This window comes from Nyctibius grandis, chromosome 8 (genome assembly GCF_013368605.1).
Source record: "Nyctibius grandis isolate bNycGra1 chromosome 8, bNycGra1.pri, whole genome shotgun sequence".
In the NCBI taxonomy this organism is placed as follows: Eukaryota; Metazoa; Chordata; class Aves; order Nyctibiiformes; family Nyctibiidae; genus Nyctibius; species Nyctibius grandis.
The window spans coordinates 33,453,176-33,475,776 of record NC_090665.1 but is presented as its reverse complement, the minus strand read 5'-3'; the positions used below and the strand labels follow the sequence as shown (position 1 = coordinate 33,475,776).

At 42.7% G+C, this 22,601-nt stretch overlaps 1 long non-coding RNA gene across 2 annotated transcripts; it reads left to right on the top strand.

Annotated features, from left to right (window-relative positions):
* Nucleotides 1-736: 736 nt before the first annotated feature.
* LOC137666569 (uncharacterized) lies at nucleotides 737-14,764 on the top strand. Of its 2 annotated transcripts, none has more exons than XR_011048662.1 (3): nucleotides 737-799; nucleotides 1,042-1,110; nucleotides 14,638-14,764. It is a non-coding gene; the product is annotated as an uncharacterized lncRNA (long non-coding RNA). The 2 variants fall into 2 exon arrangements; XR_011048663.1 differs by lacking the exon at nucleotides 14,638-14,764 and adding an exon at nucleotides 5,436-6,125.
* The last annotated feature ends 7,837 nt before the right edge of the window (nucleotides 14,765-22,601 follow it).

Below are 22,601 nucleotides of genomic sequence, written 5' to 3'. Positions count from 1 at the left end.
ACTTTACTCCTGTTTGGCATTTTGCTCCTTGGGTCCTTGTTAGAGCCCCTGCTGTGATTTGAACCCAGCCTTTAGGCTGTTTGGGCAGGGTCCTTGGCTATTCTCCTGCGAGGAGCCCAGAGGGCTGGTCAGGCTGTGGGGAGGCACAGGCAGGGGAAGGATTACCTGTGGCCTCCCATCACCCCGCCGCACACAGCTCACATGTCTCTGAGCCATGTGTCCACAAATGGGTTGGGAATGTACAAGGGATGCTCCTTGTTCCCTTCCCTGTGTCTCTCTGCCTGGCAGCTCTTGCACTTCTTTTTTTTTTTTTGAGAAGTGACTAACGTTACTCTGCAGCTTAGTTACTTTGCTTTGATATCAACATCCTTCAGAGCTGCTGAAGCTCCTAACAGAAGAAATTAGCACCATCTAATGCAGATGAAGAAAGCAAATGAAAAAGCACAAGGAAATGAAGTGACGTCCCCCATGTCAGCCGGTGAGGGTGTGGCACTGTGGGAAATGGTCCAGAAGTCCCCAACTTGTTGCCCATCACCCTGCGTTTTAGATGAGCTCCAAATCTCTTCTAAGCCTCATGGCAAAAATCAGTATCAGTTTTATTCTTATGCTTGCTTCTTCCAAGTGTTCTTACAGCCTAATAAGCAAAACCTACTATGTTTAAAGCTATCAGATTACATGTGTTTATTTCCAGAGCTATATATAGCAGTCTGTATACTTAGGCACACCAAAAGACATGGTCAAGCTCCCAAAGGGTTAGCACTCATTGCAACACAGTGACGCTGGAGTTTCATTTCCTATGGTAACTGCCCTGAGATCCCATTTTTCCATGTCTGCTGTCTCCTGCTTGACCACAGCCTACCCTTGATTTCTCTTATCTCTCCAAGTAAACCCAGGAATTACTGAAATACAAAATTAATTCTTTTGAGATATCACTTCTTGCCTTTCTGACATGATTACAAGCTCTTCTTCTGTTTGTTTTCTCCTTTTCCAGCGTTTTTTTTTCCTCCTTTCATGATCTAACTTGCTCATCTGTCACTCCAGGTTGCAGCTGCTGAGTCCCAGCCACGCTTTGAGGCACAGAACAGGAGCTACTCTTAACCAGTGTAAGAGGTGAGGAAAATGGTTCCTATCCGTGATTCTCCTTCCAGAAAATGTACAGGAGAGAGCAATGATTAGTATATTGCCAGAGCCTAAAAATAAAGGAAAAAATTAATAAGAATTTGAAGGAAAATGTGCGAAATGGGAATGTGAGGACTGAGTGTTGGAGCCTGAGCCTTATCCCACTGCAGTCAGTTGGAGCTCTACCTTTGACTTGACTAGGAGCAGAACGGGACCCACACAAGTTTCCTGGTACAGTCCCAGAATCAGGAATTTTTGGCAGAAGATGCACACTGCTATTGAGTTCCCTTTGGAGAACTGATTTTCCCTGCACACCACAATATATGGTGTTAGGCCACGTACCAAAACTGCTGGAACCTAGTTCAGCAAAATTATTTAGAATTCTCTCTGTGGCAGCCAAAAAAAAGTTTAACACATTGCTCCGGTTAAAGTAAGTTACCAAGCTATCAAATATGATTAAGAAATACAAGAAATGGAAAGGATTACAGCATGTCTTTGACAACAAACGGCTAAAATTGAAGAAAGGGGGACTCCAGATCTGAATCCGTTAGACATGTGTATTTGTACAAAGTGAAAGAAATTGTAATGACGAGCACCTGCCTTCTCTCTCCAGTTCTGCCTGTTACCTTCTGATAGAAGGAATTAGTCAGAAGCAGTGTTCCCCAGTTTTGAGTATACCAAAAATCTGGAAATGAGTTTAAAGAGCACAGTTGATGACTTCTTAGATTAATCCCATCCCTTCTAATTTTCTACTAGCAGACTAAAGAGATAATTAACATAAATTTCCATTCTGAAGAATTCAGAGTGGAGAGGATTTTTCTGCCTTACAAGACCAACACACAAAAACCTGTGAGGGGAAGGGGCTGAGAGATGAAAAGAGAGATGCTGCGGGTACAGGGGACCAAACTTAAGAGGTCCTGGCACACAGAGCAAAAAAATGGCATGATAGAGTCAGGACTGACATGCCAAGCCACAAATGACCGTAGAGACTAGTGAGATTCCTTAAGATGCTTAGTTAAAGGAAACAGGGGAATATATCCAGCCAGGAGCGAGAAATAGAAGAGAGCCTCAGTGAACCGCAAGACAGAGCAGAGGCTCCAGACCACAAGGCTCCAGCGGCTCCAACTGAGAAAGGTGTCTCGCTGAAGCCAAGATACTTGCAGTTATTTACAAGACCAGGTATCATCCATTTTAGAAAATCACTGCTATAGCAGAGCCACACCATAAAGCAGAGTAAAAACTCTCATGGAGAGAGCTGAAACGGGCGACTGAAGCAAAGCCTTCTGGAGGAGCAACCCCACACCTAGCAGCTGAAAGGCTGTGACGTCTTGTTCCGGTGATGGCACATCGTATGCCATACCAAGAATGAGGAAAAGCCTAGCCAAACACACAAGAAAATACTAAAGGAAGAGAGAAGCCTGAGAAGCAGTTATTAGGAAAGTAATAAGGGAACGGAAAATACGAGAGCAAGAACGAGTGCAACGTGGGAACCATGGGAACGGCTCACCAAACAAGAAGACTCCAATTACCAAATAGGCCGAACTGCCAAGAGAAAAGCACAGTAAATTTCCATCTCAAAGAGGGGCTCTGGAGCCTAAGAGCAACTGGGGAAAGAAAAAACAGGGAAGTAGTTAGAGAAAACACAATGACACTAATTTTTAGTTAATCTTTATGCCATCATTGATGGAGTGTTTTGCCATCCAGGCAGGAAGTGGAGACACCCACTCTTACAGGCGGGAAGATGTATTTGACATGAGGTATTTTCTGGGATACTCATTGAACTGAAAATCCCCTTGTAGGTGAAGTCCATAAATACATCTTAGAGTCTGTATTCCTAGGACCAAATCACCACCTCTACTGATGTGTGCTGAGAGAGAGATAGAGAGCAAGACAGGCCTCAGCAGGTGTGTTTAACCAGCGTTCCTCCACTGGAGTTGTGGCTGTGACCTCCTGCCATGGGCATTCAGCAACCTTGGTGGGGTCCCCTGCACCAGGGCTTCCCCAGCAGGTCTCCCCAAAGCCTGCTGCCCATGGCAGGAACTCTCCCCAGAGGGCCCTGATTCTCTGTCATTGTATAAATCTTGCCCTGTCTCCATCAGTAAAAGGAAGCAGAAGCCTATTTTTGCAAAAAAATAAAAAGCTATGGTTGCCCTATGTGAAAAAACACTAGCTCATAGCAGCCATGGACACTTACTTGACCTCCTTGGTAGTGCTCCATAGCACCCTTTCACATTGGAAGGATGAGTCAAAAAACCCTTAGGGACATCTTATAGGACATCTTTCTGCAGGATAAAATCTGCAGGTATTTCCTGAAAACAACTCTCTGTAAAAGAATAAAAATGGAGCCCATTTGGAGTGAAACTGTCCACACTCATATGGTGCTCTCACCCCACTAGCAAAATCTCATCAGCACTAAAAATTGCTCACACATCTGGAAGAACCAGTGCAGTCATCTGAGAAGTATTTCATTCCCGAGCCGCAGAGAGCTCCGCATTAGGCCAGTCCTTTTTAAAGACATTCCTTTTCTCAGCAACTGTGGGAGATGCTTCGTTCTGCAGTTCATTAGTCCTGGAAAAGTCTTTCTTGACCATCTCGGCTTCCAGCCCTGGGGCTGTGCAGGTTTTCACAGTGCTGCCCTGCAGCCAAAAAAAATGTGTTCCCAGATAGTCCTTCTGCACCAACTAAAATACAATTTTGGCTTGCTTCTGCAAAATTAGCTTCTGGCAACAGCAAGGGGAGTTTGCAGAAGCCTCAGTCCTCCACTTTCTCACCTGACGAGAGGTGAGCTACTGATGCTCAGTGGCTAACACCACATTAAAATTCTGCCTTGAAGTAAGAGGACCTGTTCACATATTAAAAATCTTACCAGAATTTCCTCCTCAGTTATAGAAACAGAAAATTCCATGAGACTCCAGTTTATGACCATCAAGATGATGCAAAATGTGGTTGGTTGAGACAGCCACAAGAACTCTATTTTCCCTGCCCAAACTTTGAAAGAGAGAGAAATAATGTCATAACACTATGAATACTTATGAACTGCATCTTTGGGAAGAGATAAATTTAATCACAAAAACATAAATAATTTGAGCAACTTCATATAGTTATCTCAACCATTAACAAAAAACGATTGCTCTGATATGTCAGAAAGTTTCCTCCAACTTCCCACCAATTCTCTCTAGTGGTTTTTAAATATCCTGAGTCTCTTAAGACACAGTGTACCTAAATCATGCAGAACAATGGAGTAATTTAAATGTGACAACTTTTGTTGATTACGTTCATCAAAACAGGAGCTTCCAGACACAGTAGGTATTAAGAGTATCAATGAAAACGGAAATTGCACTATTTCCCACCTTTTTTTCTTTCACGAGTAAGTCATCATCAGACTTCTCCAGTACTCTTTAGCTCCCAATAAAGGAAAAAAAATAGGGCTTATTGTTGTTTGTTTTCTTGGAATCTCTGGATATAAGAAGAAAGCCAAAAGTATTGTAAAGTACAACATGGTATTTTTGTCTGATGAACATTTAATTTCCAAATTAAGAATTCTAGATCAGGCATGTACAATGGCAGGAAAAATTTTCTATAGAGAAAGAGAGTTTAAGTAGATTGCTTTTTCTGAAAATACCAGACAGATGAATATGTGGAATCCAAGACCAAAATACATTGGCGTTAACTTCAATGCTGGTATTTTTACAATAGTAATATAATTAATTTTTGTAAATCCCTTACAGCTGTACCACCAATATAGCATAGTATTTTTAATAGGCTATTTTCATCACCTTATTTTTAGAGATGAAATTTTGTTCTTCAGTTATTTAAATTTATTAGATATGTGAGCAAGAACTACTGTTGCAACAAAGTAAAGGACTAGGTCTTTCACCAGGCACAGAATTATTTCAGGGCAATACTTCCCCCCTCATGTCTTGTAAAAAAGTAAAACTGAATAAAATCCTCCTATAAACACTGATTAAAAAAAATAGAGGAAAATTATGAATACATCTGAAAGATGAGTCTTTGTTTCTGCTTGGATCAGGCAAGTTCATTAAGCCAGATGTGCCTGGATTATTCTTATTACAGAGAGCCATAAAAACCTCATGGTTGTTTAGTTATCTGGCGTTGGCTTAGGCATAGTCAAAAGTTGAACAACAGATGACGTGAGTAACTGCACCATGTTGACCCAAACACACACGCAAGTTTAATGAATGAACATCATCAAGGTTGAGAAGTCCAGAACTTGTCAAAGTACCAGCATTAACTTTTGTTTGCAACCTCACATTGCACACTAGAGTCCTTACAGGATCATGGATTGTTTTTCATAGGGCTCCGACCTTCTGGTGCTCCAGATCCTCCACAGACAGATGGGTGTTGCACCCCAGGACCTCCAGCGGTGAAATCTGAGGTGTCTCTCCTGGACACAAGTGAACTTGCTTCTTTTTGAGAAGCTCACAACCGTGTGAATTGCAATGGCAGGGCAAGAGACACCAGGCTGGCACAACAACCTTCTGCACTGCCAGATTTTAGCCATTTTCTTTGAAGCAGGAGATGCCAAACCTTACCTCTGTCTCCATTTTCAAACACAGGCACAACAATGTACTTTTAACCTCCCTTCAGAAACTACTGGGGCTGTTTAAAGTTTTCTGAAACCATCCAGCTGACACAGATGTTCACACAGACCAAAATGTAGCCATCTCTAAAACCAGTAAGAGGAAAAAAAACCCATAAAAATTCTATAGGTTGTTCTTTTTCTATTTTATAGTTTGGGGATCACTTTTTTGTCTTAAGTACTTATGGTATTAGAATGTGCATACAAAAAATAGCATTTATGGTTATCAGATGTTTAGCTTTGCTTTAAATTGGTTGGCCAACACATGTAAGCTAACTGCTCTTTTCCAAAGCAAAGTACTCTCTTTTGATAGCTAACTTGCAATGGTTTCAAAGTTACATATGTAAATATAACAGCATTCTTATTTGCCTGTTGGAGAATTGGAACAAAATTGATTTTAATAAAAATTTGCAAAAAAAAATAATATTTTATTTCTTTACAAAGAACTGCAGCTATAACCTTTCTTATCTCAGAAAGTATTTTTATAGTTTAAATACACATTAATATGTTGGATAAATAACCCCAGATGTTTTCAGAAGATTTGCATTATTCTTGAAGTGACATTATTGATTAGAAAATTATTTCCCTAAGCTTAATATTCTTTACAAGGGTTTTTTTTTTAGATTTTTTTTTTTTGGTGCTGTATGTGTTTGGTTTTTGTTTTGTGCGTTTTTAAAATTTGTTCGGGGGGGGTTTTGGGGGTTTTTTTGGTGGGGTATTTTTTTTTTTGATTTGAGGTTTTAGTTTTTGTCATTCACTGGGATAGCTGGGGCAGTATGAGGCTGATTATAAAATGGAGCTTTCCTGTAAAATTTGGGCAGCTCATTTGGAATATTCACAGGTCCTAAAACACCACATTTGTAAAAGCAGACTCCTGAGGAAACAGTGGCAATCAAAAAGTGTTAAATTTTCAAAGACATAAAAGCCTCTCCTCAAATCCATCTGGATATTTCAGTTACACACTTCTTTATATGAAAATAACCTACATTTTTGGCAATATAAATATTGCCAAAAATAGTGCAAGTTTACCTTTGCAAAATCCCAGTAACTGTCAAATGCACCCATGGGTTTTGTGCAAGAACTCCAGATTTCAGGAACTTGGTCACAGGGAAGAGGAGCATTTCCCACGTGCCTCTGACAACCGGCAGCAGCTCCGTGCCTTCACTCAATGCCATCTTCTGCACTCTGGAGGATGGAAGAGATTTTGAAGGCCTTTGGTTTAACAAACTTCGGGATAGGAAACTTCCTTCTGGGCTTCATACTGATTGACAGAAGAAATGTCATGTACTAGCCAGGCAAGCATGCCCTTGTCCTACCTGCAGAACTGGAGACAATGCATTAATCCGTAGAGATGAAGACATGCATCTATTTTAAGAAAAAGATCATTTGATTATGTAAATGATACTTTTGAGGAAATGCTGGTGCCTGCAGGAGTGCTAAAAGACTGATCACTGCTGTCAGGCCATCTTCGAGTAGCGGGAAGAATCCCCGTGGCACCAAAGCTGCTTGTTCTGCGCTGTGGGATTGTACGTGCTGAAGTGACTTCACTTGGCAGTCTGACAGGAAAAAAAGCAAATCTTCATTTTGCATAGCAGCAGGTAACATATTACTCCAAATTTGTAAATAATTTAACAGAATAGTTATCAGATAAATATTTGCTAACACTGACTATCACTTCCTTGTTGATATTAGGCGATTTATTTTCCATTCTTTCCTATGCCTCTCCAGTTCAGCTGCTTCCCTCATTTGACAATCTTCCATAAAGACACTGAAGAAAACGATACCACAAAGTATTTGGAAGAGGGATTGTTTACAAAGCATATAAATAGACTGTGCTGTATCCAGAGTAATTAGTTGTAAGCAAAGTAATAAAAAATGTGGAGAACTTACAAGTATGCCAGATGACTGAAAACCCAAGATTTATTCAGATGTTAGGAATAGGTTGCATGCTACATGCATATAGAATAAATGCCACTGCATAATCTGAGGGCAAAAAATAAGCAATGGGCTACATCCAGACCAAATGCATGCAATACAGCTGAAATATCAATTGAGCCAGATGTTAATTTAGCTCATGACCCTAAAAATACTTTTCTGCAATCTTATGTGCAATGTGCAAAGCAGGATGTGTTTTTCCAGACTATTTACTGAAAACTGAATTATTCTGAAAGAAGAGGCTTAAAAACCTTAGAACTCTTCAGAAATTTGCCATTGCAAATACAGCTTCTGGGGAGAATTATTTAGTACAATAACAGTAAGCACTGAAAATATACCTCGTTCCTATTGTGTAAGCAGCCAGTTTGCAGTGAAGCACCCTGGCCCTCCTTGCCCCCTGCTGTTATGTTTTAAAAATTAATGCAGGACTCCCATCAGATCAATGTTTATTTCAGACAGGGAGTTTTTGGCTGAGCTGTAGCTGATGTCCTTGGCGTGTTTTAAGTAGCATATCAGAATGAATCATCTACTTTGGTAACATCGTATTATATTTCCGTCTCTTGTTTAGAGAAGTAATGTGTAGCAAGGAAACCTTTAAGGATCCAGTCTCCAGCCTGGGAGATAATTACGTGTACACGTGCTGTGATATTTCACTGCAGTCCGTTAAACAGCAGTGGACTTACACAGAACTTACACACTCTATACACGCCTCTCTGTTGATTTACCTCCTGTAGTCTAAAATATTAACTAATCCTCCCACCTTGTATTTCCCAGAAGAATATAATACAGAAAAACCCCTCATAATTATATCATTCAAACCATTTTGTTTTTCTAAGAGTCTAAATGCACGGTAGTAAGAGCAGCCTGCAGTGCTTTCGAGCTGCAGACACAGGAGCTGGCCGCAGAGGGAAGTGCACACAGCGCAGGGGTATGTTATCCCCCAGCCCTTGGTATCACTCGGTTATTTCTAAGCAGAGTATCAAATGCATGCAAAACATAACAAATGCTGATAGTTACCATAAAATATGGCGATCGTCTTGGAAATTCAATGTTTTTTCAGTCGATTGAGATCCCTTCTTGCTCTCAGAAATGCACTTTTTGCAGAGGGCCATTCAGAGCTTGAGGTAAATCTGGCAGATGGAGATAGATGCTGGCTGTGCTCTCAATCTCTCCCCTAAATTCCTGATTTCAGCTAGGCACTATCAGTAACTCTGTGGTTCTCCATGGGATGCGAGACTTGTGGTCTTGTTTTGTCTCATTCGGTAGCTTCTTCATCTGCCCCAGGAACTGCTTTCCACAGTGATAATATCAGATAAATATACCAGAGTAGAGCCTGGCCCTTTGCAGCCTTGCACCTGTATTTTCTCTCTCCCACAGTGCTGTGGCAGGGAGCGCTTCCTTCCCGGTCTGTTACTGTGTAGTTCCAAGTGCTGCAAATGCAAAAAGCTTGATGGATGGTGGCACTTCAAATTGCATTGGGCTTCTTTTTTGTCCTGTAGTCCCTAAGTGTGAAGAAATTATCCTCCCAAACAATACCAGGGGGTTATGATAACGTTTTTAGTCTTCAGTGATCTGGATTGACATTTTACCACCACACCAGGCTCTACAGCGCAGGCTTGCTGTTGTCTGCCTGAGCTCCCGCATCTGAAAGAATTGCAAACAGAGTATACTACACTCAGACGATACTCCTGCTCAATTTTAAAACAAAACCAGGAATAGTCTGCTAATAGGATGTCATTTAGATTTCCCATTTAACTCAGCTGCACCTCCTGACCATGTCCCAGGAATCACTGGGAACCTCATTCTTTTGCATTTCGCATGTCCTGCATGGGGCTCAGCCCTGTGCCTCGTGCCTCTTTCTGCCCTTTCCCCCTTCGTTTGTGCTGTGCAAAGCTGTAAAGTCAGATTGTTTGCCATCTTGTCTGGTATTCTGCTTTCGTAGAATCGTTTTGGTTGGAAAGGTCCTTTAAGATCATCAAGTCCAACCATTAACCTAACACTGCCAAGTCCACCACTAAACAATATCCCTAAGCACCACATTCATGGACAGCTGAGCTTTCCTGTGTTCCCCGTGAGGGGAAGAACACACGCAGAGGTAGTTATGGGAGCCAAACTATGCTGTACATCTGAACAGCAATTCATACAGCTGCACCTTGTATGTGGCCTTGGTTTTAAGTTATGTGGTCCTTTATATGCAATAGTTATGCAATAGCCTCATTGGAATGCTTTGATAACCTCTCATAAAATATTTCAGCATAATCAGGAAAGGTTTCTTTGGCAAACCGATCCAGTGTTTTACCTCCTGGTTGTATGCAAGTATAGACTTCATCTTTTTCATATTCTAATGATGTGGATATTTTTTGCTCTCCCACTGGCATTTCTTAAACTATGTTGCATACCCATCTGTCTTAAAATTTCTCAAATATATACCAGGTTATAGCACTGCATACAGAGATTTTAAATAGAAAGGCGAAATATTTTTAGTAATTTAATAAAAATATGCATTTTAATAAAAAATATTGAACTCACATGCAACCCAACGGTGTCATTCAGAGGCTGAAACATGCCATGGCTAACACAAAGAGAACTATGACAACATTTTAAAAATAATTTTTTCCCCGTCGTATTGGGGGTGGGAGGGAATCTTCCTCCCCCATTCCCCAGCCAGCATATTTAAGTCAGCTTAGCCAGACAGATTGTAGCTGCCCAAGATGCTTTCTAAGTGTTAGAAACAGCTCTCCATTCACTGGTTCTCATGACAGATCATAGAATAGCTCTATCCTGCCCTAGTACTTATGGGGTTTGGGTTTGGTTTTATTTTTTTCCAAGATGTTCTGACATTTGTTAGATTACTTTTATGTGGTTTGTTGGCAGCATAATTTAGCTCAGGAAATGTTATAGCCAATTGTATGAAAATCTTGACTTGCTTTCCCAATGACAGGTAATGGCATCTCACATCAGGGGTTTATTTTGGTCTGCTTCCCTTTGTCATATTTTCAGTTTTATTTTAGCTTGCAGTTGTGCAATCCTGAATGTGCTACAGTAGGAATTCACCGTGAGAGAGGAATAGCAAATCACTTACAAATTTCCCACCAGACACCTTGTGTTATCTGGATACTGTTTCATACGTAAAGGAATAAAATAAGTACTTACAAATAAGCAAGTTTTAGGGGATTGGTTTTAGTCTCTCAGTAGATCAAGTCAAGCCTTGCTCTGGAATGACACTCAGAAATATGGCTCATACTTTGCAAGTCTTCTCTTCATCAAGAGTGGTTAGGAATCCTTCATTTTTTGCCTAAACAAGATATATTCATGAGTCCCTTGTTTCAATGATGAAAGATCTGCTTTAAGTTGGCTCATTTCAGACTCTCCAGAGAAAAGCCTACCACAAAATAGATTAGGAGAGGCGATGGGAGAGTGAAGCTTATATGTTTTGATGCCTCAGAGAGGAGCCAGAGGCACCACGTGCAGCTCGCCCCTGCCCTGCCATGCCCAGGCTGTGTTGGGGTACACAGCTGCCTCCCTAGGCGAGGAGCCGGGACAGGTATCCATTGTTCCCCACATTCACCGCCTGTCCCCTGACTCTGGTGGCACCCTCGGACAAACCTCTGCAGCAGCTCAGCCAGGAGGTGCAGATCAAGGGACTGTGTACAATATTCCAGCACCCAAAGCTAACAGTAAAATACTTCAAGCTGCTGATTTATTAACAGCTCCAGCTCCTTGTAAGCAGCTACCCTGAAACATGCTATCCTGTTTTACTTGAAGTTTAGTCAAGTTGGGCAAACACATCCTTTTTTCTTCAGTATTTCTACCTGCAAAAAGCTGCCTACTGCTTTCACGTATACGAATATTTAAGAAAAAAGTTGCAGTCTACAGTGTTCTTTTCAGAAAGACAGATTGTAACTTGTTTTCTGTAGAGGCATCTCACAGGGACATGTCTCAGCTCTTTTGCAGTTTCATGTACAAATACTTAAAATAAACAGCAAATACCCACAAGGGGAATGATGGGTCAAGTGTTTCCTGGTTGTGTTTTGGATTTAACCTCAATAAAACCAAGGAGATGTAACTACTTCTTCATTTCTTTGTGCCATCATGACTGAAGCAATAGCTGCCAATACGTTATCAACAGGGAACATTATCCAGGGAACTGTAGGCCTGTCAGCCTGACGTCGGTGCCAAGCAAGGTGATGGAACAGATCATCCTGAGTGCCATTACATGGCACATGCAGGACAATCGGGGCATCGGGGCCAGCCAACATGGATTCATCAAAGGCATGTCCTGCTTGACCAACCTGATCTCCTTCTATGACAAAGTGACCCGCTCAGTAGACGAGGGCAGGGCTGTGGATGTAGTCTATCTAGACTTCAGTAAGGCATTCGACACTGTCTCCCACAGCATCCTCCTAGACAAACTAGCTGCCCAGGGCTTGGAAGGGTGGACTCTTTGATGGGTTAAAAACTGGCTGGGTGGCCGAGCCCAGAGAGTGGTGGTGAATGGGGCAAAGTCCAACTGGCGGCCGGTCACTAGCGGTGTTCCCCAGGGCTCAGTTCTGGGGCCGGTGCTGTTCAGTATCTTTATAGATGATCTAGACGTAGGGATTGAGTGCACCCTCAGTAAATTTGCAGATGACACCAGGCTGGGTGGCAGTGTCGATCCGCTGGAGGGTAGGAAGGCCCTACAGAGGGATCTGGACAGGTTAGATAGATGGGCCGAGACCAATGGCATGAGGTTCAACAAGTGCCGGGTCTTACACTTTGGCAACAACAACCCCATGCAGCGCTACAGGCTGGGGGAAGAGTGGTTAGAAAGCGGCCCAGCGGAAAGAGACCTGAGGGTGCTGATCGACAGCCGGCTAAACATGAGCCAGCAGTGTGCCCAGGTGGCCACAAAGGCCAGTGGCATCCTGGCCTCTATTAAGAATAGTGTAGCCAGCCGGTCTAGGGAAGTGATCGTCCCTCTGTACTCAGCACTGGTGAGACTGCACCTTGAATACTGTGTCCAGTTCTGGGCCTCGCACTTCAAGAAAGATGTTGAGGTGTTGGAACGAGTCCAGAGGAGGGCGACCAAGCTGGTGAAGGGTCTGAACTATGAGGAACGGCTGAGGGAGCTGGGGTGGTTTAGCCTGGAGAAGAGGAGGCTCAGAGATGACCTTATTGCAGTCTACAACTACCTGAAGGGAGGTTGTAGTAAAGTGGGAGTCAGCCTCTTCTCCCGGGCAACTAGCGATAGGACAAGAGGACATAGCCTCAAGCTTTGCCAGGGGAGGTTCAGGTTGGACATTAGGAAGCATTTCTTCTCAGAAAGGGTCATTAGACATTGGAATGGGCTGCCCAGGGAGGTGGTGGAGTCACCATCTCTGGATGTGTTTAAGAAAAGATTGGACATGGCACTTAGTGCCATGGTCTAGTTGACATGGTGGTGTCAGGGCAATGGTTGGACTCAATGATCCCAGAGGTCTCTTCCAACCTGATTGATTCTGTGATTCTGTGAACAGCCACAGAATCTGATTGATTCTCTGATTCTGTGAACACACCACCATCTAAAACTGAAAGCATTTCAGTGCAAGAAGATTTTTCGTGAAATATTTGTGTGCCTGTGACAGGAATAGGAAAAAAATCCTGAGAAATCATGAGGGGAAAAAAAACTAGCCTGAAAGTGCTAGCTGTTGAAACAGCTTCTTTGGGAAGATCTCAGAGATCATCCAAGTATGAATATTTACTGAAAAGATACATTTCCTTCTTTGATTTTTCAGATACAAAGACAAGATTTTATAGATGTTATAGTTACATGTGACTGCTTTAGAGAATAGTTAATTCCACTGTTAGGTGTTACTCTGTACTGGAATAACCTTTCAGGCCTTTTTTGCAGACCTGTCATGCAAGTGAAGAAAAATTGTGAGAGTATGTTTGCCCCAAACCTTTGAAAGGTTAGTTTATAGACTCCATAACTTTATACAAACAGCTTCAAACCCTTTTAAACCTGGAAGAAGATACATGTCTAACTTGTAAGTTAGCAATGTCACATGTATTTAGGAGGACATCGATCTCTTCATGAAGAAAGAACGTTTCTCATCCTGAACCTGACACTGTTTGCTTTCTCAGGGAGGATGAAGCATGGGCAGTTTACTTCCAGGACCTTGCAGTCAGGGTTTCTTTACAGCTTCCTTATGTGAAGATCCAGAGACAGATGGACTGCACTCTCAGCAGCCTCTGGGCTGAGCTGTGTTTTCGCCACAGAAGACCTTTGCCTGTTCCTCACCTGGAGTCTCTGAACCAGGACCTTCCTTTTGCTGAACATGGAAGTTGTATATGTGAAACAGCACAGAGAGAACGCCACCAGTAAGCAAAATACCTCAGTCTTTGAAGATTCAGAACTGTATCAGGCCAACATAAAAGTGGAAACGGGAAAACTTGGGGTATCAGCCTGTTGTACCTTCCTGCATCTTGGGCTACTTTGGGTGAAAGATTTGGTGGGTTGTTTTCCATGCCAGCCTGAAGGTAAAGCATGTTGCCGTGCCATCCTCAGGGTAACAGCAGTCAGCATTGTGAGGAAGTCTAAAACCTCCACCAGGATCACAGTTCTTCAAATTCAGCAGCACATGTCCTGCCTGAAGGGCCCTGTTGTCTTCCCCAACATGAGTGGTTCACTGTGCCTGACAAATGCAAGCACCAAGCAGCTGTGCTGAAATATTGTTTTACTGCTGGTTTCTAACCTCATCGCAATGGAGTACACACACGGGCACTACAACAGCATCAGTCCTGATGGCAGAGGTCTGAAGGGCCAAGGCACGAAGCTGTGCTGACATGAACAGGGCAGAGGAGGCAGGACAGTTAGTTGGACAGGGACTCCAGTTCATGCCTTGCTCTGTGGGACAGGTCAATCAGCTGCACGTGTTACAGATGAACACACTGCCAGTATAGTTGCGCTAGGATTCATACCTTTGCTCAAGTTGTCTTCATTCTGAGGTTTTTTTTTTCCCCAGCTCATCTAGTAACAAGGCATGGAGCAGACTTCCTCAGGAACACTTCTTCGGCCAACAAGTGACATTAACAAGAAAAATCGAAGGAAATATTGTCATTCTTTACAATACATTTGTAAATGAACAAGAATTCTTTGCATCTGGCATTTTCATTTAGCCCAGCAGGTACTTTTCATCATTTGCTAGGATATTATGTCCCTAATAGAAGGGCAATAAATGATCCAACAAAAACAGTTGACATCTATAAAGCATATTAAATATTGATGTCTGGCTTGGGACTTGGACAGAACCGAACTGGTAACAAAGCAAAGGAACATCTCACAGAATGTTACATAGTAAATGACACCAGGAAGTATCTCGCATAAATTACTTTTCTATTTCATTTCCTGATTCAACAGCCTTTTTAAAATGAATGAATGCATCTTCTTGATGACTTTTCCAGCCTTTTTTTTAGAAGGGGAAATGGAAAAGACTGTGGTTGATGCATTAAAAGCAAGGAGAAAGCTTTGTCATGTTTCCTCTTCATTGAACTGTGACTTTCTTGTAGGAAGCTTATTGGAACAGACGAATATTACAGATATTCTGAAAACAGCAACAGTTTGTGGCTGGTGACCTTTGCACAGATTGTTTATGGAAAAAACTAAAAGGAAAAAAGTATCTGTGCAGGTACTGTAAGTAAGCCCAGAAAACATGGCATGTTTGAGAGGAACATGAAGAGATGATGTTTGACTAACAGGAGACAAGACTCTAAGCCACATCTTACTGTGACACTTTTTGCATGTCAAAAACTACACAAAGGGCCAGGTACAATAGGAAGCTTGTAATGAACACTGTAATGAACAATGAATAAACACTTTACAGCAAGGAATTTCTACTGGCTTGTTTTTTTTGGGGGGTTCTCCCTTTTTATCCCTCTCTCAAAACCAAGAGAAGCAAGATGTCTCCTTCAGTGTTACAAATGTGACTTCCATGAGAAGCACATCTGAGCATCCCACAGAGGGAGGGTGCAGGTGGTTCCAGTGACAGTATCTCACAACAGGGCCATTGCACTTGGGGAGGTTTCCTGCTTCTGCCAGACCCCCAGCATTGCTTTAGCAGAAAACACCATTATTCATATTTCAGACTCCCTTTTGTGTTCATGTAAAGCAGCCTTACCATAAAGGAGCATCAGCCCCAGATGCCTGTATGGGAAATAGTACATGGGAAAAATGCATAGCCCTACAAATATAGCAACCCTTCCTCTCTCCATCCATTTTCAAACCTGAAATTTTCCTTAGACATATAAAGACACATATAATTAAGGACATTGAGCTGGCTGTAGGGGTGCAAATTTGTAGCCCTGCTCTAAGTTAGGCCATCGAAACAGAAGTGGTGAGACAGACCACTAATCAAGGAGAAAACCATTTATAGAAGGAAGGAAGGAGGGGGCATGGCACGTCTGCCCACAGATCAGGCAGTGCCTTGCACCTGCAGTGGGCCCCATTACAGAAGTGGCACGTTCTCCCCCTCCCAGCATCCCCAGTCTTTGCCCAGAGCCTGCCCTCACCCAGGTGCCCTTGGCAAGGGTCGGAGGACAGGAAGAAAAACCTTTTGCATTTGGATAGGGCGATCAGGGGCTTGTGTATTGCTGAAATGTCATATCCACACCTTCCCAGAGTCTTACAGACAGTGAGGAGATCACAGACAGGGTCTAGGCTCAAATGCAAGGCTTACTGAATCCATACAGCAGTTTGGGGGGAGAAAAGTGGATCACTGGCATATCCATTTTCACTGTGATACAAACTAGTTCAAATTACCTTGTGTTTCATTGCGGGACAGGAGTTGCAGAGGGGCAGTTCGCCCAGGTTTGCTGCCGAGCAGTAACCAGCTCCTCGGTGTGCAGTCGTGGGGGCAGCAGTGGGGCTGCAGCTTGCAGCACGGTCCTGCTCGGCACCCACACTCCTGCCAGGCTCCAAACACATCTGGTACATCACCACTCTTCAGTGAAATCCCATTGCATAGTAGTCGCTATATGCAGCTACAAAGAAACTGTGTGTGCAGCCCTTCTGACACTTAACAGACCTGGCAAGTCTCACTCAGTGAGAAGGTAGAAATTGTAGATATTTGCCATTTTCCTCCTTTATGCAGGTGTCAATGCAAGCTGACAGGGCCACTGGAAAGCATCAAAGCTGAGAGAGCCTTCAGCAATTTCTTTTACATAAAAACCTACATTATGCAGCCATCCCAAAGTTTGCAACGTTTGAAGGAATTTGGTTTGGATGAAAGAGGAGCTCTGTGCAAGTTAACCATTAGCCTTGAATCCTGTTTTTGCTCCTGTTCCAGGAGTAAATCAAACACCTGTAGTGAACACTAAGTGACACACCAGGCAGCTCCAGTTTGCCATGGGATATCGGTTTCAGTACACTGGAGCTTCTGGAAGAGCCCATCTGCTCCCAACAATGGCACAGGGGACATGGGCATATTTATCTCCCAAAGCATTTTTAAACGGGTTGGATGTGAAAGAACAGGCAATACCCCTGGGCAAATAGGGGTAAGAGGCACACTGTTGAATTGCACTTAATAAAGCCTTTTGCTCTGTTCGGTATGCACTTTGCCTCTTCCTGAAGGCTTTGCTTTTTCAAAACACTCCTTTAATTTGAGGGCAGTTCTGATTAAATCAAAAGCAAATAAAAGTTGGGTTTCTCCCCTGCCTGAAGCCTGACAGGGAGCAGGAGACAAGCCCATGGTGGTTCATGCCTGCTCCTGTGCTGCAACGACTTGGCAGCAGTGGGGGCCACCTCCTGCCCCTCCGTGATCCCGGGGTTGCCCCAGCACATGCCCATGGCTCTGCACCTCGCCCTCAGCAGAGCCTCCCCCAATCCACAGCCGTGGCTGCACCATCGCCCAGACATCTCCGGCGCTGAACATGGCAGGTGGCACAGAGCAGGGCAGAAACCCCACTACTTAGATAATTTCTTCCTATGCCCAGGACAGGTAATGCCGGGTCAGTCCTACACGATCCCCTGTACTGCGGGAGAGAATTAAATAGCGTGCTTGGACGCCTTCGCAGGAAGCAAAGAGAAGGCATGCATTACTTACCAAGAAAGGCCATCTTTAAGTAAACTTTTTATGATTCAAGTTGTCATTCAGGACAAAGCCTCCTTTCACCAAAACACAACACTGAAAATTGCTCCCCTTCCCTTAGAGTTCCTCTTTCCCCAAAGATCACACTCCTCCTTTCCTATGTTACCAAAATGATACTCCCAGAACAAGCAAGTAGTATCGCAGCCATGCCAAAACAGTGGGAATGCTTTCCTGTAATACAGTTTCTTGCTAAGCAATGAATTTAAAGGAGGAAGAGGTAAATTCACCCTTGTTTTATTCCCTGCAGTGGAGAGAGAAAAAATAATGTTGCTATTCCAGATTCAGCGGGTTAGTTATTTTGCAGTTCTTCACTGATTGTTTCTCCTGCCTTTTCAAGACCATGGGAGATATTTTTATTACCAGCTCAGTGAATGGAAATACTGCCAGCGGTGAGCAGGGATGAAAGTTAATACTATTTAGTGAGCAGTCCCAAGATTATCTTAATGCACCTACATGCCAGTGTTTCAGCTCATCTGCTACAGATTCAGTAGGGCAAGTCTGATTACCCTGCCATCGAACACTGCCTGTTCTGTTGCAACAGTATGAAAGTAAGCTAGCTGTGTGCCTCAGAGGCCACGGCGTTGGTCTGTCTGCCCCTCCACAGAGGACATGGCATGAGGCGAGATGGGGAATACTCTGCATCATGCCATACTCTCACCAGCTGCTCTCAGAGAAGTTTCTCAGAACTCTAAGTTTCCCTTAGAGTTTTCTGTTGAAAGCTGTAAAAGCTCATTAACATTTCTTATAAATTTGCAGGACAAAGTTGGTGATCTTACTAGTGAGTAAAATTGCATTAAATAAAACAGTTACTCCTGTGTCTGTCTCAGCAGCCAATTTGGCCCCACATGCCTATCAGCTTTCTGAAACAAACCAAGAACATCTTGCCTTTAAAGGCAAAAAAAGTGTTTTTTTTCCTAATACTGTATTCACTCGAATATATTCCATATTTTTAACATGGCAAAGAAGGTCCTTAATATATCAGAATGCTCCCAACAAGCTGAGCTGTTCAGCACCTAAAAACGTGTAGCTGAGATAGTGAGACATTTCTGGAGAAATCTTTAAATTGTTTAAACTAATTCTCATGATGATGCAGGTTGAGGCAAAGGCACGTTAGATGTGAAAAATGAGGACTTATTTCAGCAGGCAGAAGTCCAAATGCTTTTCCTGTTTGCACAAAGGTAAATCACTCAGATACTGGAGAATTGGGGGAACAGCTCTGATCCTGTGCATCCCCCTTCGAGCATGGGGTCTGTGCTAGAGACACAGACACACCTTGATTGAGTTTCATGACAGACTGCTGGGATTTAGTTATAATGCAGAACTTCAACTCTGTCTGGTGTAGCATGACTGATTTCAGTGGTGGAAATTCAGGGTACGAAGCTGCCCACTGCCAGAACGGGCAGAGAAAGTCACCTTTCATCTACCAGTCATTTGCCATGTGCTAAGGTAGTTAGTGGGCAGAATTTGGAATCAACACTGTGCCCAGTGTATTTTACCTACAGGACCTTTTTTTTTTTTTTTTTGCTTTTCACCAGCTACAGAAACCAAAGTTTATATTTGAATTTCCTTTCACAACTATCCTGCAATTGACAGGAAGGAATGAACCGTGCATCGCGCGGGCAGTAACACAGCATGCACAACACAAGTGCAGCACTCTGTCAGATGTTTTCCAAAGTTTTACAACCAACTAGTAATGCTCTTTTTCTTTCCTTATTCTATACTAAGACTGTAAGGGAGAAAGGACAGTAAAAAAGCCCAAGCACACATTCACAATCACAAGTCTATGTACAAACATTTTTGCAATATTCACACATATGACTACAGGTACAGTCACCTATAGTGGCAGGGTACTGAGACAGCAAAACAACCAATTTAACCACATAGAATGGGTTTCTGGACATTCACATGCGAGTATCATAGCCGAGAAAGGAAACAGAATAGTAAAGAGGAACCAAATAAGGACTCAAAGCCCCTACCCGTGTGCAAGATCTCCATTAGCAGCTGCATTTAACCAACCATCAGAAACTGCAGGATGAAGCACATCTATTTCTGCCCAAAAAAAGACAAAAAATACCCCACAACATCATTCTACAAAGAATCAACTTTGTTAAAACATGACCCTGCTAAGCATGACACTCCAGCCACAACACATAATAACAGCCTTACTTCCACATCGCTTCTTACAGAGACACCCAAAATAACTGCCCAGGGCCAACGCTCCCCCAGCTGAAGAGCAGCTGTGGTGCAGAGGAACATCTCAGCAGCTCCCCCCAGCAGCACAGGGGGCTGCCCCAGGCCTGGGGGAGATATAGGGAAACCAGCTGGTTGTTTGGGACTGACAATTGCAATTAGAGACAATACAGCTCAGCTGGAGCTTTACCTAGGGCTACTGCTGAGGCTGTTTCTCATATAGAGGGCCATAATGTATTTAATCATCAATCTGTATTTTATGTCTTATTCATATCTGTGTTATTTACATTTTTCCTGCTTATTGAACAGCAGCCCACATGCAAGGGGGTCGGGGGAGGACAGCTCTGTCTCATCAAAACCGTAGCACCTTCTAAAACTGCTAACATGGGGTTAAAACATTTACCCAGCTTTTGGAAGGGGAAAAAAAAAATATATATATATATATATTTACGTTTCCTTTGAACTTCTAAATCAAGCTGGAAGGGGTTCAAGTGCCCAAGAGCAATTTATTGTAGCTGCTGGGAGATAGAAAATCTGCATACACATTCCTGTTAATATGAGTAAGCAAGAAAAGAAGGCACAAGCTCCACTTCTGTATAAAGCACATCCATCTTTATGCTAAAGTGATTTATGAGGTAAAACTACCTTCCTGTAAGCACCTTTTAAAGTAGAATCATCAATTGCTAATAAAGCAGCTGTTTAGAGAGATGGATAAATACATGGGAGTGAGCAGGTGCAGCTCTGCTTCAGTCCGCAGCATGGATACGCCCTGCAGCAATGGTGAGGTGGGTCATTGCAAATGGCACGTTTCAAAGCAGGTTCAGAATTACATCCGATGTCGGGCATCATCACAGTATCTTCCAATATGATATATGTTGTGGAACTGGTGGTTTTCTGGGACCTGCAGAAATCCAGAATGCTTCTCCTGGATGAAGCACACTGCACTGTGCTGAATGACAGCAAAAAGAAAGGTCCAGCCCTGGGTTTGCTTAGCTAAACGGAGTCTGAGGCCAAAATAGGACAATTGGTTGATAAACCAGGTTTGTCTCAGTAAAGGTGACATCCTTACTCAAAACATAATTTAGTGAGGAGATTCTTCTATTAACAGGTGCAGTGATCAGTAAAACCTGAAACACACGCTGTACCAAAGGAGCTGTGCCCGAGTTTGTTTTTCTGGATCTTTGTGCACTCGCGCATGGAAAGAGCGTGAGAATATTTCATGCTGGGGTGTTATTGGCTTCTCCGCGGACACATCGTGTGTCTGTCCTCCTCCCGCACCGCTTGCCCTTGGGGTCTGATGGTGCTGAGCACACCTATGCATCTGCTGGGCTCTGCTGGCTGCTCTAGGAGGATGCCTTTCCACACGGGTGCCTCCGGTGTAGGGAGATTTACACAGTGTATATATGCCTGCCAGCTAGAGACCTGATAATATCTAAACACCCACTTTTCACCTCTTTAGGTGAAATGGGTTAAGTCCATATGTTTAGCTTTTACTTTTCCACATTGTAGAGCACATAAATACACACCAGATGTGCGCAAGAGGGGATGAACTCGTGTCAGACTGCAAAAAGCTACGTCAGAGTCTGCCCAGCTGTTTCTGGGGATGCATTTGCGATGGCTGGTACCACTGTGGTGGCTCCTGCTTGTGGGGCCCTGGGGAAGTAGCCGTGTGTCAGGACCTGGTTGAGGGTGGACCTCCCTCTTCATGTTTCACCATCAAGGACTTGAGAGCATCTACCCTGAGCATGATACTCCAAAGGTGTGTTTCACTGCAAGCTGAGGCCCTTTGGGACTCAGTCTGATGGAACTAAAGCACAAGTTAATTTAAAAAGTAAATTATAGAAGATAGAAGCAATATGAACATCTTAATCAAAGTGAAGTAGAGATCACAGTCTGGCCTTGGCGAGACGTTCATGGTCATTTCATACATCATTCTGCTGTCAGTAATAATTGATGAATAGTACGAAGTATGTGAAATTTTCACTTGTTTTCTCATAGTCTTAGGTTTGTTTTTCATTAGTTACTATCTGTCTAGTGAAATTAACTTTGTATTCCATGTCAGAGGACTCAGCACATTTACAGTTATTAATGTCTGTTGGAGAACCACATTTTTAAGTATCTGAAGATTTTAGCTTATTTTTTTAAACATTTTTTTAAAAACTCTTTTTTTCCACCTCAGAAATAAAACATTTTCTTCTTTTTATCTTTACAGGCTACAAAACTCTTAAGGGATTCCTTATGCTGTAAAGTTTTTTGTCAAGAGAACATGTGTCTTTTATTTTCAGAACATTGTATAGAGGTATTGTGCCATGTATGAGATTTTTATTCACAATAAATAATAGTTAATGAGGAAAAAAGTGCTCTAAACATAAAATTAAATCATTCAAGTCAGTAAGAGCATCAACAGAAGCTGGTTTGTGCTGTTTATTAAAGAGATGTTACTAAATCTAAATGATCTGCAAAGATTCCACAGAAAAATTTTCCCTGCCCTTAGTAAATTTTAATGATGATTTTGCTGAAAATCGAGAGTATTTAGATAAAATGCACAGCGCAGGTAATGATCCTGCTTACCATAGGACACATTTAGTTAATCAAAAGCCCTTCAGAGACACTATCAGAGTGCCTTTATTTGGCTGAGTCCAGCTGGGACCTCC